Source organism: Stegostoma tigrinum, chromosome 6 (genome assembly GCF_030684315.1).
Source record: "Stegostoma tigrinum isolate sSteTig4 chromosome 6, sSteTig4.hap1, whole genome shotgun sequence".
In the NCBI taxonomy this organism is placed as follows: domain Eukaryota; kingdom Metazoa; phylum Chordata; class Chondrichthyes; order Orectolobiformes; family Stegostomatidae; genus Stegostoma; species Stegostoma tigrinum.
In genome coordinates this window covers 46131618-46149431 of record NC_081359.1, presented here as the reverse complement: position 1 = coordinate 46149431, position 17814 = coordinate 46131618, and the positions used below count along the sequence as shown (strand labels likewise).

At 43.0% G+C, this 17814-nt stretch overlaps 1 protein-coding gene across 18 annotated transcripts in view; it reads left to right on the top strand.

The window, feature by feature from the left end:
* The window catches only part of khk (ketohexokinase), a 275763-nt gene that overhangs the window by 7669 nt on the left and 250280 nt on the right, over positions 1-17814 (top strand). The window lies entirely within an intron of this gene.

Sequence of the window (17814 nt, the reverse complement as noted above, 5' to 3'; positions counted from 1 at the left end):
CCACCCTATCTAACTCTCTGATTATTTTATATGTTTCAATTAAGTCACCTCTCAACCTTCTTCTCTCTCTAACGAAAACAGCCTCAAGTCCCTCAGCCTTTCCTCGTAAGACCTTCCCTCCATACCAGGCAACATCCTAGTAAATCTCCTCTGCACCCTTTCCAAAGCTTCCACATCCTTCTTATAATGCGGTGACCAGAACTGTACACAATACTCCAAGTGAGGCCGCACCAGAGTTTTGTGCAGCTTCACCATAACCTCTTGGTTCCGGAACTCGATCCCACTATTAATAAAAGCTAAAACACTGTATGCCTTCTTAACAGCCCTGTCAACCTGGGTGGCAACTTTCAAGGATCTGTGTACATGGACACCGAGATCTCTCTGCTCATCTACACTGCTAAGAATCTTAGCATTAGCCCTGTACTTTGCCTTCCGGTTACTCCTACCAAAGTGCATCACCTCATGCTTGTCTGCATTAAACTCCATTTGCCACCTCTCAGCCCAGCTCTGCAGCTTATCTATATCTCTCTGCAACCTACAGCATCTTTCGTCACTATCCACAACTCCACCGACCTTAGTGTCGTCTGCAAATTTTCTTCCCAAAGTAGAAGTTATATGTGCTATTATCAAGTGGTGTTTCCCTCAGCATAGTTCCCAACATTACTCTTCCTTGTGCTGTCGAAACAAGCAGTATAACTCTACCATTTCAAGGATCTTCACTCTGATTCACAGCAGTCTGGTCATGGAAACCACTCACCATTTTGACTTGAAAATGTACCACCATTCCTTTGATAGTCAGGTTCTGAAACACTGTCATGAACAGCATTGGGGTGTACAGTTCCTCCTTACCTTAACCTTATGCCCTCTGTTCTTAATGGTGTCTGCCAGACGGAAGAAACTCTCAGATCTACACTGTTTACACTTTTCACAAATTTATATACCTCAATCAGATACCCTGTTCAGTCTTCTCTGGTCTAAGGAAAACAATCCCAGCCTATTCAGTCACTCCTCATAAATAAGACTTTTCATCCAGGCAACATCCTGGTGAATTTACTCTGCATCCTTTTCAATGCAATTACATCCTTCAATAGTTTGGTGACTAGAACTGCACACTGTATTCCACCAATGTTTCATAAAATTGTAACAAGACTTCCTGTCTCCTATATTCTATGCCGCAGCTAATGAAGGCAAGCAACCCCCGTACTTTCTTCACCACCCTGCCTACCTGTGCTGTCACCTTAAGGGATCTATGAACTTGCAGACCAAGGTTTGTTTGTTCCTCAGTTCTCCCTGAGGACCTACCATTCATGGTCCGTATCACCCAGATTCTCTCCAAAGCAGCAGTCAGCCTTGCTTTAGATTAACATATCCCATTTGCAAGCATCATTCTGCACAAATTCAACCATGCATGAGGCTGAGTATTCCCTATCTCATACTCCAGGAAACTCCAAAACCTTTCCAATTATTTTGTTGTTTTAACTATTATTTTATGCTTTAATTTATTGACAGTTTTCAGATCTGGAGGACTTCTACTTCTTGTCCCATCTGAGACTGTTCTGTAGGCCTCCTTCTTTGTGCAAACCATTCAAGCAGTGGCTTCTATTTGTGCTTCGATGTATTTCACATGACAGCGAGGTCTCTCTGTCATGAGTGCGTAGATTTCTTCTCTGGAACGTGATCATTTTTGAACTCAAGATTCAATCCCAACACATAATTAGAACTTGCAGTGCTTTTTTTTCCCTACTTTCCATTCTTTTATCACATTCTATCAGTTCATGGACCTCAACTGTTGATCATCATCTTGAATATTTCATGAATATTCAAACATGCCAGTACTTTTTTCTGCATGTCTGCCAATAGTTGCATTCTTCTGATCATTGTACCCTTCTGAAACAAATGTCATCCAAATAACCATTTTAGGTAATTGGGTGTATTACTCCTGTATTATTTGTAGCTTACCACTATTAATTGCCTGACTCATTATCGGGACTGTCATCATAAAACAAAGGAGCATGTGAGATATAGGGTGCTTCATTGTATTTTATTATGGTTTAGATTCTGAGAATTTGTAATCGATACCAATTAACCATGAAAAATTAATCTTAATAGTTTGATTGTTATTAGTTTGATCAGGATCTTTCCATTCCTTATGGCCCCTCTTTGATAATATCCCAGAATTAAAGAATATATCAGATGGTCTTATACTTACGTTTCAGAGGTCACTGAATTTCATCCCTAACCTTATGAAACTATGTTTATTATCACACAAATGATTCCCCTGCTCATATGCGATTCATTTGATCCAACTGACTTCCCACAATCAGTCCTAGCAATATCTCTTTCTCATTTAGTGAGCGTGATGTGGAAGTGCTGGTGTGGGACTGGGGTGGACAAGGTCAGAAATCAGAAGACACCAGCTTATAGTTCAATAGGTTTATTTGAAATCACAAGCTTTCAAAGCGTGACCCCTTCATTAGGTGAAGTGATAGAGAACAGCATATAGAGAATTTAAAGGCAGAGATCAAGAGCAGAGAGATCAAAAGAACATACAAATGGTGTGAATAAAAAGTCAGATGGTGCGATTAAAGTGTCAACAGCCAAATAACAAGGGAAGGGAGCACCTATTATCCGACTCAAAAGAGCAGAGAGATAATTTTTAAAAAATAAAGTGGTGCTGGAGACAAACCAAATGACTGGGCTAACACAATAGGTATAAGAGTCGCATACCAAGGGTCTAACCAAAGTAATAAGTAACCAAAAGTCTACAAACTAATTAAGGTAGAGCAAACATAACAATGTATCAAGCTGATGGTGTTAAAATAGGACAGTGTGGAAGATTTTACAAATACATGGTGGGGTGACATGTAGCGTGACATGAACCCAAGGTCATGGTTGAGGCTGTCTTCATGGGTACAGAACTTAGCCTTCAGTTTCTGCTCAGTCATTCTGCATTGTAGTGTATCTTGAAGGCTGCCTTGGAAATGCTTACCTGAAGATCGGAGGCTGAATGACCTTGACCACTGAAGTGTTCCCTGACAGGGAGGGAACATTCCTATCTGGCGATTGTTGCAAAGTGTCCATTCATCCGTTGTCATAGCAACTGCATGGTCTCGCCAATATACCATGCCTCGGGGTATTCTTTCCCTGCAGCATCTGAGATAGACAATATTGGCCACATCACATGAGTATCTGCTGTGTACATGGTAGGTGGTGTTCTCACGTGTGATGATAGTATCCATGTTGAAGATCTGACATTGTCTTGCGATGGTTGCTATGGTGTGGCAGGGGTGTGTGGTGTTGTGGTCGATGTTGTCAAGAAGGTTGAGTAGTTTCCTGCCAATGATGGTCTGTTTAAGGTTTAGCAGTTGTTTGAAGGTGAGAAGTACAGTTGTGGGAATGATCTTGTCAAGATGCTAATTGTCATCGACGACATGTTTGAAAGCGACGAAAAATATGGTAGAGTGCCTCCGCCACAGGGAAGTACTGGAAGACATAGAATACCCTATCAGTTGTATCCTGTGTCTGTCTTCTGAGGAGATAATTGTGATTTTTCACTTTGGCACGTTGGAACTGGCAATCAATGAGTTGAACATTGTATCCTGTTCTTATGAGAGTACCCTTCAAAATCTTTAGGTGTCCGTGGTATTCCTCCACATCTGAGCAGATCCTGTGTATTGAGATTGGTTGGCTCGCCGGGCTAGTTTGTCGTACCGCAGATATTTCATTACCCTGCTGGGTAACATCATCAGTGCTGATGATGTTACCCAGCAGGATAATGAAATGTCTGTGGAAGAACAAACCAGCTCAGTGAGCCAACCAACCACAACACCCACAACCCAAGCTACAAATCTACTCCAAAACCTGATAGAGATCCTGTGTATACACAGGGCTTGTCCATAGGGGATGGCTTCTTTAGCTTGGCTGGCGGTGAGAGGGGCTCTGCCAGTGAGATCCTTTATGCACGCCCGGAATCTCTGCGCCACCGCACGCTGCCCTCGAGGCGGCTGCAGGGGCGACGAGACTGTCTATCACCTCCTTCTGGAGTGTGCCTATGCGCAGGAGGTCTGGAGGGGGATGCAGCGGTATTTGTCGAGGTTCATTCCGAGCAGCTCTGTGACACGGGACTCCGTGCTCTATGGGCTGTTTCCGGGGACGCATACCGAGACCAACATCAACTGCACCTGGAGGACCATCAATGCGGTGAAAGATGCTCTTTGGTCTGCCCGCAACTTGCTGGTCTGCCAGCTGAAAGAACTGACCCTGACTAAGTGTTGCAGACTGGCGCACTCCAAGGTCCAGGACTACATGCTGAGGGACGCACTAAAGCTTGGGGCAGCCGCTGCCAAGGCGCAGTGGGGAAAGACCACAAATGAAACCCCTTGTCCAGAATAGGGAAAAGGGCCCTATCTGGTAACTGGGCCCAGCTAGCGCCTTCCCCAACTGGTCAGGGGGCCAACGGGGACTGTGCGGGGAGACGACTGCCGGGGTAATTTCTTTGCTTTTGTTTTTTATCTTTTTTGTTTTGTTTTTTTCCTTTAGTTGGTGTATGTACTACCTGGGTAACCCGGAGCGGCTTGCATGACTGGATAGGTGTATAAATGTTTTATTTTTTGTACATTCTATGAATAAAGTATATTTTTTCAAATAAAAAAAAGGTGACGAAACGTCTGAAAACAAACCTTCAGCTTTGTCACACATGTATGGAATGAGCTGTCAGAGCATGTGGTGTTGGCTGGTACAATTACAACATTTAAAAAGCATCTGAATTGGATATGAATAGGAAGACTTTAGTGGGATATGGATATATACTGAAAATGGGACTAGATTGATTTAGGATATCCAGTGAGCATACTGTACACCTCTACGACTCTACATCAGAACAATTAAATTTCCCATTAAATCTATACTATAGTTTCTTTAACCTTCTGCAATTTTGCAACAAATTAGCTTTCACTTCTGTCAATGGTTGCAATTCAAAATGCACATCCAAAAGTTTAAAATTCTTAATGATCTTTCCCATCCCTAACTCTGACTCTCTTCCAGCCATTTAAATCCACCCTCTACTGGTGACGCGTGAACGCGTACATTCCTTCGATTGTGACTTGAATGTACTCCACTTGTTTTGCCCCACGACCAGATTTAACTTCTCTCATCAAGACACTGTGCTCTTAGAGTCTGTCCACGTTGCTCTATTTCAGTTTCTCCATTAATGTTCACTTCTTTGACTAATGCATCGATTGGCCATCCTAATTCTTGGCTTGGTGACCTTTATTTTCAAGTTATATCTCTCCGAAGCCCTTTACAAAGGTTTTCTACAGCAAATTCATATACAAATGCAAGTTGTTTAAAAAAGAATGAAGCCTGCTATCAAGATGCTTTCAAGTTGGTTCCCTAAACTCTGTACACAAGAGCAATAGCCTTCTGCAATTTGAAGCCCCTAATCTCAGGAGTCCATGGGCAGCATGGCAGCACAGCGGTCAGCATTGTTGCCTCACAGCATCAGAGACCTATGTTCGATTCCAGCCTTGGGTGATTGTCTGTGTGAAGTTTGCATCTTCTACTTGTGTCTACTGGGTGCTCCAGTTTCCTCCCACAGTCCAAAGATGTGCAGGTTTAGGTGGATTGGTCATGCTAAAGGTTGCACTATAGTGTCCAGGGATGTTCAGGTTAGGTGGGATAGCCACGGTAAAATCCATGTGGTGGTGGGTCTTGGTGCGATGCTGTTTGAAGGGTTGGTGCAGACCTGATGGACCGAAAGGCCTCTTCCTGCACAGTAAGGATTCTATCGCACATTGATACAGACAGGGTTGATGAGCAAATATTGCATTTTCGCTTAGGTTCTGAAACCTTTGATAGTGCTATGTAGGATTCTCCACAGTTGTTGCTTATTTCATAGTATTCAATAAGTTCCTGAAATCCTGTTACAATTCTGTGCAGAAGTCGGAGCAAAGTCATTATCTGTAACAGTACGGGAGTAATGTCCGTTCCTTATGAATATATTTTGTTAAGTACACCCTGTAAGATACGAGCTAATGGCCAGGCAGTTTCCTGTTCACTTTGGGTTCACATTCATATTCTGTGTTCATAAACAAGAACAGAAATTGCGGGAAAAACTCAACAGGTCTGATAGCATCTGGCAGCAGTTCTGAAGAAAGGTCACTGAATCTGAAACATTAAGTGCTTCCTCTCCACAGATGTTGCCACATCTGCTGTTTTGTTTCCAGCAAGATCTGATTTACAGCCTCCACATTTTTTTTTCTTTTTTTTCTCCTATTTTTTGCTGTTGCCAGCTGCCATATGACTTACTTTTCCCCAGTGATCCTCAATATTTCACATCATGCTTGGTGAATGTTGATGTGATGGATAGTTTTCTTTCCTCCCTAGTCTTGTTTTTCTAATTTCTTAAATGGAAGGTAGCAGTTTGCAGAAAAAGCAATATAACTAATAGTTATGTGCAGTATGGCAATGCTAACATATATTCTGTTGTTTTGAATGGATAACAATTTCCAGTTCCCTTGCCCTAACTGCCACCATGGATGTCTAATCCCTCCATACCTCTATTCCCCACCAGGATGGTCTGAGGGCTCTCAGCTTCTTCAACAATCAGAGGCCTGAACAGTCCCTATCCTGCACCACTCTTCTCTGCCTGGTTGAACTTGTTCTGTCACTGAACAATTTCTCCTTTAACTCATCTCACTTCTGCCAAGTCAAAGGAGTTGCTGTGGGCACCTACATGGGTGCCAGGCGGGGCCACTTAATGCAGTATGTGGAACGATCCTGTTCCAGTCTTACACTAGACCCCTTCTACGACTCTTTTCTTGGCACACAGCTGACTGCTTCGTTTCCAATTCATGCTTCTATCAGGACCATGAAAAATTTTTACACTTTTCTTATAGTTTCCAAACCTCTTTAGCTTTCACGTCATCCATTTCTGACACTTCCCTTCCTTTCCTTGACCTCTGTCTCAATTTCAGGGAATAAACTGTTCACTGCCATCCACTGCAAAGTCACTGATTCCCATAGCTACCTTTACTACAGCTTGTCACACTCCATGGACTCCATCCCATTCTCCCAGTTCCTTCATCTACATTGCATCTGTTTGGATGATGCCACCTTCCAAAACTACGTTGATGACATGGCTTGCAACTTCCATGACCGTGGTTTCCCACACACTGCGGTTGACAGGGCTGTCGACTGCATCCGACCTATCACCCATTCTTCCGTCCTTGACACTTTTCATCACTCACAACAACGTGATCAGGTTCCCCTTGCCCTCCCTTTCATCCCATCAGCTTCTGCATTCAAAGGATCATTCACTGCCACTTCAGCCAACTCCAGTAGAATGCCACCACAAAACACATCTTACCCTGTTTGTATTTAATAGGGATCGTTCCCTCCAGGACACACTAGTCCTTTCCACAATCGCCAACACCACATCCCCTCTCCGTGACACCTTCCCATGTAACTGCAGAAGGGGCAACACCTGCCCCTTCATCTCACCATCTGAGGGCCTAAACACTTTTTCCAGGTGAAAGCAGCATTTCTACTGTATCTCCTCCAATCTTGTGTATTGTATTCACTGCACTCAATATGGCCTACTCTATATTGGAGAAACCAAAAGCAGACTGGGTGACTGCTTTGCGGAACACCTCCAGTCTCTGCGCAAGCAGCACCCCGACCTTCCCGTAGTCAGTCATTTTAACACAGTGTCCTGCTTGTGTGCCCACATATCTGTCCTTGGCAAACTGCAGTGTTCCAGTGAATCAATTCACAAACTGGAAGAACGACATCTCCTCTTCAGACTGGGCACTTAACAGTGTTCTGGACTTAATGCTGAGTTCATCACCTTCAAATTGTGAACCATTTCTTCCCTTTCTTTTAGCTTGTTATCATGTCCTACCACACCCCCCCCATTTTCTCTCTCTCTCTCTCTCACACACGCACGCGTACACACACACCATCCAAGTTACTGTCCGTTCAAGCCTGGCAGGAGATATGCCACTGTTCTACCATTGTCTCATTCCAATCACTTAATTTAACTATCCACATCTTTTCTCGACGAGCACACTACGACAACGACCCCCACCACAACCCGCCCCCCCAAACGATTGCATAAATGCTGTCCCATCCACACTTCATTTCAATATTAGCTTACTATCTCTCCATGGATTCTGCCTGACCTGCTGTGTTGTTTTCAGATATTTCAGGTATAGATAGCTGGGATCACATGGAGTCCAGGGAACGCTAGCCAATTGGATTAAAAAAAAAATGGCTTGATGGTAGGACACAGAGGGTGGGGGGTAGAAAGAAGGTTTGTTTTTCAGACTAGAGGCTTGTGATCCGTGGTGTTCCACAGGGATTGGTGCTAGATCTAGATGTTTGTCATCTATATCAACAAGTTTGGATGAGAGTGAAGGAAGCATGCAGATGACACCAAAATTGGTGGTACAGTAGACTGTGAGAAGGTTATCTAGGAGTACAATGGGATCTTGATCAACTGGACAAATGGACCAAGGAGTGGCAGATTGAATTTAATTTAGATATTTCCAAGGTATTGTATTTAGTAAGATAAACCAGGACAGGAACTTATAAAGGTAATGGTAGTGCCCTCAGGAGTGCTGTTGAACAGAGTGATACCTGGCAGTTCAGGTACATTGTTCCTTGACAGTGGTGTAATGGGTAGACAGGATGGTGAAGTAGATGCTTGCCTTCATTGGTCAGAACATTGAGTACAGACGTTGGGTCATCATGTTGTGGCTGTACAGGACATTGGAGTATTGTGTTCAGTCTTGGTCACCCTGCTATATTATCAAATTGAAAAGGGTGCAGAAAAAAATTAGCAGTATGTTACCAGGTTTGGAGGGTTTGAATTATAAGGAGGGTTGGATAGGGCGTGACTTTTCTTTTCCTGGAGCATAGGAGGTTAATGGGCGACCTTATAGAGGTTTATAAAGTCATGACAGGTAATAGTTATGGTGAATAGAAAAGGCCTTTTCCCTAACGTAGGAGAGTTAAAAACCAGGGGACCTATGTTTATGGTGAGAGGGGAACGATTTAAAGGGGACATGAGGGTTGACCTTTTCACACAGAGGGTGGTATGTATCTGGAATGAATTATCAGAGGAAGTGGTTAATGTAGGTAGTGTTAGAGCATTTGAAAGACAGGCGTGTGAGTAAGAAAGGTTTAGAGGGATATCAGCCATTACAGGTAAATGGGACTAGTTTAGTTTGGGAAGCCTCGTCAATATGGATGAGTTGGACCAAAAGGTCTGTTTCCAGTTGTTTGCTTGATGTCTTTATCTTCAACAAAAATCATATGCCCAAAGCGTAGCATTTAAATGATTGACCAGCTTCCATAATGTTTACATGTTGTGATGGATTTTCATCTATCCTGACATTGCTGTCTTTCTAAGGTCTATAACATTTAACAAAGTTTCTAGGCTCTTTACTGAAAGATACTGTTCTGATATTTCCTATGGGCAAATTGGCTCTTATCAAATACTCCAGAAAAAAATGCTGTAACCCTTTAACAGCCACTGAACCTCTGACTCCAACTTCAAGAAGAATATTTCCTGCACATGAAGAACCTGTGTCAAGACCCTACTGAAGTGAGCTGAACTACCAAAACCCTTCTAATCAAACAGCATAGGACGATGCAGTGGCTCCAGGAAGGCTGCCTTTAGGCCCATCTGCAGAATGGGCTTTTGAGTGTGTATACAGTGCATTTATAGCGGATTTTTGTTGTGATCACTGAACTTACAGGCAATTGTAAACCAACTCAATCTGAACATCAACAATTAAAGAGCAAAGATTCTCATCACCTCTTTCTAAACATGTTTAACTCCTTGGAAACAATTATAATGTCTCAAGATCTGGGTATGCAAGGATATCCCAAACTTTCTCTAAAGTAGAACTGTTAAATGATACAGCTTGACATGAACAAAGCGATGTAAACAGGGCCCTTCCTGGCTATGACCCAAGGTGCAACTATTAATCTTAGACTGATACCTACACTAGTAATTTCAATTGCAAGTCAGAAATTTAGTCAAGATAGTAATAATCTTTAGTTCACGCTATTCTTATAATCATATGCACAGCTTGTGAGGTTACTAGCCATGAAAATATCAATACTGGACTCTTTAGCTCCTCAAATCTTTTTTTATTTCTCTTCTTCTTCTGCTATTCTGGTTTCACGTACTTTCTTCCATGGTGGCATGGTTGCTCAGTGGTTAGCACTGCTGCCTCATAGCACCAGACACCCCAGTTCGATTCCACCCTCAGGTGACTGTCTGTGTAGAGTTTGCATGTTCTCCCCGTGTCTGTGTGGACTCTCCTCCGGGTGTTCTGATTTCCTCCCACAGTCCAAAGATGTGCAGGCTAAGTGGATTGGTCATGCCAAATTGCCCGTAGTGTTCAGGGATGAGTCTGGGTGGGATACTGTAGGGTCAGCATGGACTTGTTGGGCTGAAGGGCCTGTTTCCACACTGTAGGAATTCTATGAGATGTAGTTTCACATGCAGTTGCAGCCTTTCAGATTTTTTTTTCCCAAAATTGCCATCTTCCTTCATGAGCTTGTACCAGCAGACAATTTGGTTGTGAAGGGATTGGGGGGGTCAAATCATAGAATCAGAATTGGTTACACCACAGGAGGAGACCAAATGGCCCATTGTTGCCAGGCTGCCTCTGTGAAACAGAAACTCATTTAATACCCCTCTTCCAGCTTTACCCCAGAGTCCCGGGAATTATTTCTCTTTAGATAGTGATCTGTTTTGTTTTGAAAACTTTGATTGAATCTACCTCAACACACTAAGGCAGTGATGCCAGATGCTAAACACTTACTGATAAACAAAGTTTATCTTAATGTTGCATTGCTTTGGTTACCAATCAATTGAAATCAATAGCCATTAGCTCTCAATCCTCCTCCCAAATGGGAACAGTTTCTCTCTATCTACTTTCTCCCGACCCATCATAATTTTGAACAGCACTCTTAAATCTCCTCTCTACCATCTCTTCTTCATCACTTCTCTTCTCCTCGAGAAACAGCTCCAGCTTCTAATATCTATCTACATAACTCAAATTCCTTATCTCTGAAACAATTAAGAATCTTTTGCAAATTGTCTGTCATGCCTTCATATCTTCCATACAAAGCATAACCAGACCTGGACACAAAATTCATGTTGAATGGGTATACAAGCTCCTTCGTTATGTACTTTATGCCCAGATTTATAAAGTACTTGATCTGATATGTTTAAGTTTCAATAGGGGGATTACTTTGGGAATAGTGATCACAATTCTGTAAGTTTTAGAATACTCATGGACAAAAACGAGAGTGGGCCGAAGGAAGTGTGCTAAATTGGGGAAAGGCCAACTATAGGAAAATTCAGCAGGAGCTGGGGAATATGGATTGGGAGCTGCTGTTTGAGGATAAATCCACATTTGATATGTGGGAGGTTTTAAAGACAGGTTGATTAGAGTGCAGGACAGATATTTCCCTATGAAAATGAGGGATAGAAAGGGGAAGATTAGGGAACCATGGATGACAGGTGAAATTGTGAGATGAGCAAAGAGGAAAAAGGAAGCATACATAAGGTGCAGGCACTGAAAATAGACAAAGCTTTGGAGAATATCAGGAAAGTAGGACCCATCTGAAATGAGGAATTAAGTGGGTTAGAAGAGGCCATGAAATATCTTTAGCAAACAGGGTTATGGAAAATACCAAAGTCTTTTATTTGTACATAAGGAACAAGAGGGTAACTTTAGAAAGGGTTGGCCCACTCAAAGTCAAAGGAGGGAAGTTATGCGAGGATTCAGAGAAAATGAGTGAGATTCTTAATAAGTACTTTTGTGTCAGTATTCACCAAGGAGAGGGACTTGATGGATGTTGAGGTTAAGGATAGATGTTTGATTACTCTAGGTCAAGTCAGCATAAGGAGGGGCGAGGTGTTGGGTATTCTAAAAGGCAGTAGGGTGGACAAGTCCCCAGGTCTGAATGGGATCTATCCCAGGTACTGAGGGAAGTGAGAGAGGAAATAGCTGGGGCCTTAACAGATATCTTTGTAGCATCCTTGAGCACGGGTAAGGTCCCGAAGATCTGGAGAATTGCTGATGTTGTCCCCTTGTTTAAGAAGAGTAGCAAGGATAATCCAAGTAATTACAGACCAGTGAGCCTGATGTCAGTGGTGGGGAAGTTGCTGGAGAAGATACTGAGGGATAGGATCCATTTACATTTGGAAGAAAATGGGCTTAGTAATAATAGGCAGCATGGTTTTGTGCAGGGAAGGTCATGTCTTACCAACTTGATAGAATTCCTTGAGGAAGTGACAATGTTGACAGGTGAGGGAGGGGCTATAGATGTCATAGAACATAGAATAGAACATAGAACATAGAACAGTACAGCACAGAACAGGCCCTTCAGCCCACAATGTTGTGCCGACCATTGATCCTCATGTATGCACCCTCAAATTTCTGTGACCATATACATGTCCAGCAGTCTCTTAAATGACCCCAATGACCTTGCTTCCACAACTGCTGCTGGCAACGCATTCCATGCTCTCACAACTCTCTGCGTAAAGAACCTGCCTCTGACATCCCCTCTATACTTTCCACCAACCAGCTTAAAACTATGACCCCTCGTGCTAGCCATTTCTGCCCTGGGAAATAGTCTCTGGCTATCAACTCTATCTATGCCTCTCATTATCTTGTATACCTCAATTAGGTCCCCTCTCCTCCTCCTTTTCTCCAATGAAAAGAGACCGAGCTCAGTCAACCTCTCTTCATAAGATAAGCCCTCCAGTCCAGGCAGCATCCTGGTAAACCTCCTCTGAACCCTCTCCAAAGCATCCACATCTTTCCTATAATAGGGCGCCCAGAACTGGACGCAGTATTCCAAGTGCGGTCTAACCAAAGTTTTATAGAGCTGCAACAAGATCTCACGACTCTTAAACTCAATCCCCCTGTTAATGAAAGCCAAAACACCATATGCTTTCTTAACAACCCTGTCCACTTGGGTGGCCATTTTAAGGGATCTATGTATCTGCACACCAAGATCCCTCTGTTCCTCCACGCTGCCAAGAATCCTATCCTTAATCCTGTACTCAGCTTTCAAATTCGACCTTCCAAAATGCATCACCTCGCATTTATCCAGGTTGAACTCCATCTGCCACCTCTCAGCCCATCTCTGCATCCTGTCAATGTCCCGCTGCAGCCTACAACAGCCCTCTACACTGTCAACGACACCTCCGACCTTTGTGTCGTCTGCAAACTTGCTGACCCATCCTTCAATTCCCTCGTCCAAGTCATTAATAAAAATTACAAACAGTAGAGGCCCAAGGACAGAGCCCTGTGGAACTCCACTCACCACTGACTTCCAGGCAGAATATTTTCCTTCTACTACCACTCGCTGTCTTCTGTTGGCCAGCCAATTCTGTATCCAAGCAGCTAAGTTCCCCTGTATCCCATTCCTCCTGACCTTCTGAATGAGCCTACCATGGGGAACCTTATCAAATGCCTTATACATGTCATATACATGGACTTCAGTAAGACATTTGATAAGGTTCCCCACGGTAGGCTGATATGGAGAAAGTGAAGTCGCATGGGGTCCAGGGTGTACGAACTAGTTGGATAGAGAACTGGCTGGGCAACAGGCGACAGAGTGTTGCAGTGGCAGGGAGTTTCACAAAATGGATAACTTTGACCAGTGGTGCTCCACAGGGATCTGTGTTGGGATCACTTCTTTGTGATATGCATAAGTGATCAGGAGGAAGGTATAGATGATCTGATTAGCAAGTTTGCAGATGACGCTAAGATTGGTGGAGTAGCAGATAGTGACGGAGACTGTCAGAGAATGCAGAAAAATGTAGACGGATTGGAGAGTTGGGCAGAGAAATGGCAGACAGAGTTTAATCCAGGCAAATGCGAGGTGATGCATTTTGGAAGATCCAGTTCAAGAGCAAACTCAATGGAAAATGGAAAAGCCCTGGGGAAAATTGATGTATGGAGAGATCTGGGTGTTCAGATCCATTGAACCCTGGAGGTGGCAACGCAGGTCGAAAGTGTGGCCAAGAAGGCATATGGCATGCTTTCATTCTTCGGACAAGAGTTGGCAGGTCGAGTTACAGTTGTATATGACTTTGGTTTGACCACATTTGGAATACCGCACACAGTCTGGTCGCCACATTGCCAAAAGGATGTGGATGCTTTGGAGAGGGTGCAGAGAAGGTTCACCAGGATGTTTCCTGGTATGGAGGGCGCTAGCTACGGAGAGAGGTTGAATAGATTAGGATTGTTTACATTAGAAAGATGGAGGTTGAGGGGAACTTGATTGAGGTCTAAAAAATTATAGAAGGCATAGACAGGGTGGATAGCAAGAAGTTTTTTCCCAGAGTTGGGGATTCAATTAATAGGGGTCACAATTTCAAGGTAAGAGAGGAAAGTTTAAGGGAGATATGTGTGGAAGTTCTTTACGCAGAGGGTGGTGGGTGCCTAGAACGTGTTGCCAGCAGACGTGGTAGAGGTGGGCACGACAGCGTCATTTAAGATGTATCTAGACCGATACGTGAATGGGCAGGGAACAGAGGGATACAGATCCTTGGAAAATAGGTGACAGGTTTAGATAGAGGATCTGGATCAGTGCAAGCCTGGAGGGCTGAAGGATCTGTTCCTGTGCTGTAATTTTCTTTTTTCTCGTTCTTTAACCTTCATAGAGAATGAAAACACTGAGAAAATATAGTTACCTGCAAAATTGACTCATTTGATTGCCATGTTTTCAATATTTGAGTGAATATATTTTCCCAAAAAATACATTATCAATAAAAGTTGTAATATTACGTCATGTACATTTTTTAAATACCAGTAGCCCTAAAAATACCAAAGGAGAGTGAAAGGATAGAAATACGATTGTGAAGCAGCTACGTTGCAATCTTCAGCGCAGTATAATTCAGCTGTGTTTGATGAATAAATTTGTGGTATTTATAATATTTAATCAAATCTTAAGCAAAAGAATCACCATACAAATACAAATATATGTTGGGCTTTTAATTAAAACACACACAATGGTATTATTTACGGGTTTGAATGGCATATACAGAATATATTAGCACAAAGCACCTGCTGTACCAAAGCATGATCAGAAGTTACTCACTAGACGAATGAGTAAATTAAGCCAGATACTTCCTGGCGGCAGAGTATCAGCCTCTGGGCAAAAGAACATGAATTTAACAATTGTGTTCATTATTAAGCCTAATTATTCAGGCACACGGATAGTAAGGGTATATTACTTACTGATCATAATTTATTAATCATTCACTTTTAATGAAATTGAAATGTCCATTCACTCAGTGGATGTTTTAAAAAAAAGAGGCTCTACACCTTACTGAATTCAGCCAAAACTACCCAATCGCCTTCAGAACAGTTGGAGTGACAGTTTCAGTTGTGAATATGCCATGTCTGTCACTTGTCTGGAGGGAATTGGGTTCAGGGGAAAAAGGTAGGACAGGTTTGGAACAAATTACTACAGATGTTCGAATCTGTACTGAAAACAACAAATGCAGGTCAGACAGCATCCTTGGGCAGACAGCAAGCTAACATTTCATACGACCATAAGTCTATAAGACATCGGAGCAGAAATTACACCATTCGGCCCAATGAGTTTGCTCCACCATTCAATCGTGTCTGATAAGTTTCTCAAGCCCATTCTCCTACTTTCTCCCTGTAACCCTTGATCCCCTTGATAATCAAGAACCTATCTATCTCAGTCTTAAATGTACTCAGTGACCTGGCCTCCACAGCCCTTCTGTGGCAGTGAATTCCATAGATTCACCACTCTCTGGTTGAAGTAGTTTCTCCTTATCTCCATTCTAAAATGTCTTCCCTTTACTCTAAGGCTGTGCCCTCGGGGCCGAGACTGTCTTCCCAACATCCACTTTGTCCAGGCCATTCAGTATTCCGAAAGTTTCAATTAGATCTCTCCTCATCCATCTAAACTCTAATGAATATAGTCCCAGAGTCCTCAAACATTCCTCATGTGTTATGCTTGCCATTCCTGGGACCATTCTTGTAAACTTCCTCTGAACCTGTTTCAGGGCCAGTACATCTTTACTAAGATATGGGGCCCAAAACTGAATGCAATACTCTAAATGTGGCCTGGCCAGAGCCTTATAAAGTTTCAGTAGTACATCTCTGATTTTATATTCAAATTATCTCAAAATAAATAACACTGCATTAATAACATTTCAAGTCTAGATGATCCTTCATCAGAGCAGGACGGCATGGTGGCTCAGTAGTTAGCACTGCTGCCTCACAGTACCAGGTCCCGGGTTCAATTCCACCCTTGGGTGACTGTGTGGAGTTTGCACATTCTCCCAGTGTCTATGTGGGTTTCCTCCGGGTGCTCTGGTTTCCTCCCACAGTCCAAAAACTGGTGGATTGGTCATGCTAAATTACCTGTTGTCTTCAGGGATGTATAGATTAGGTGGGTTATAGGGGGAATGGGACTGGGCGGGATACTCTGACGGTCAGTGTGGGCTTGTTGGGCCAAATGGCCTGTTTCCACACTGTAGGGACTCTATGATTCTATTCTATGAGAGCTGAAGTGAAGTGTGGAAGGAGCAGCATTCATTCAATAGTTGGTGGAGGGGAGGGTTTGGTGTGGGAGCAGTGGGTGCAGCATGCTGGTGGAGAAAAGATGTTGATAATTCAGATTAAGTAATTGGAGTGTGAGAATGGCAGAACAATGGTGTGTCTCACTGTCAGACTTCAAAGAGCAGGTAATCCTATTGGCGTTACGGGATGAGAGAGAGGACATGAAGACATAAAATGTAAGAAGTAAGGCTAAAAGAAAGGGAAGAAATGGGAGTTGGTTCAGAATTTGAAAGTGTTGAACTCAATGCTAAGTCCAGAAGGTGCCTACTCAGAAGATGCGAAGCAGGCTCGAAGGACCAGACGGCCTACTCCTGCTCCTAGTTCTTATGAGATGTTGTTTCTCCAGTTTGCGCTGTGATTAAACATGCCGAGGACAGACAAGTGGGCATGCGAGCAGGACACTGTGTTAAAATGACTGGCTACAGGAAGTTCAGGGTCATGCTTGTGCACGGATCGGAGGTGTTCAGCAAAGTAGTCGCCCACTTGAGAAACCAAACACAGACAGGGTGACCGCTTTGCAGAACACCTATGGTCTGTGCGAGTGCATGACCCCGAACTTCCCGTAGCCAGTCATTTTAACAAAACATCCTGCTTGCATGCCCATTTGTCTGTCCTTGGCATGCTGCAGTGCACCAGTGATTCACAGTGCAAAGATTTCATTTTCAGCCTCAGCACCTTACAGCCTTCTGGACTTAAAAATGAGTTCAACACCTTCAAATTATGAACCAACTTCCATTTCTTCCCTTTCGCTTAGCTTTACTTGTTACATTCTCTCAATTTTTCCTTTTCTTTTATCTTGTTACATTTTCTGTCACCATGTCCTCTCTCCACTCCCCAACTCCACTGGGGCTGTTTGCTCTTTCAAGTCTGGCAATTAGACCACATCATTGTTCTGCCATTCAATGGTCTTGATGCGCTGATTCAAACTTGCAGTTGTTTAGTTTAACTATTCTCCTGGATGCAATCCTGATGGAGCAAAATTTCAATGTTTAAAAGATTTTGCTTCAAAGTACCTTTTACTTCAGGGTGGTTAAACAAACGTCACACAGCACTTGCAGACAAAGAGAAGTTACTAGTCTCAATAGTTTGTTTCAGAACGGCCATTGTCTTCTCATTTTTTTGTGGCTTCTGCTAAACTGTGGTTCCCTGCTTGTACATTTCACAGTGAATTGTTTAA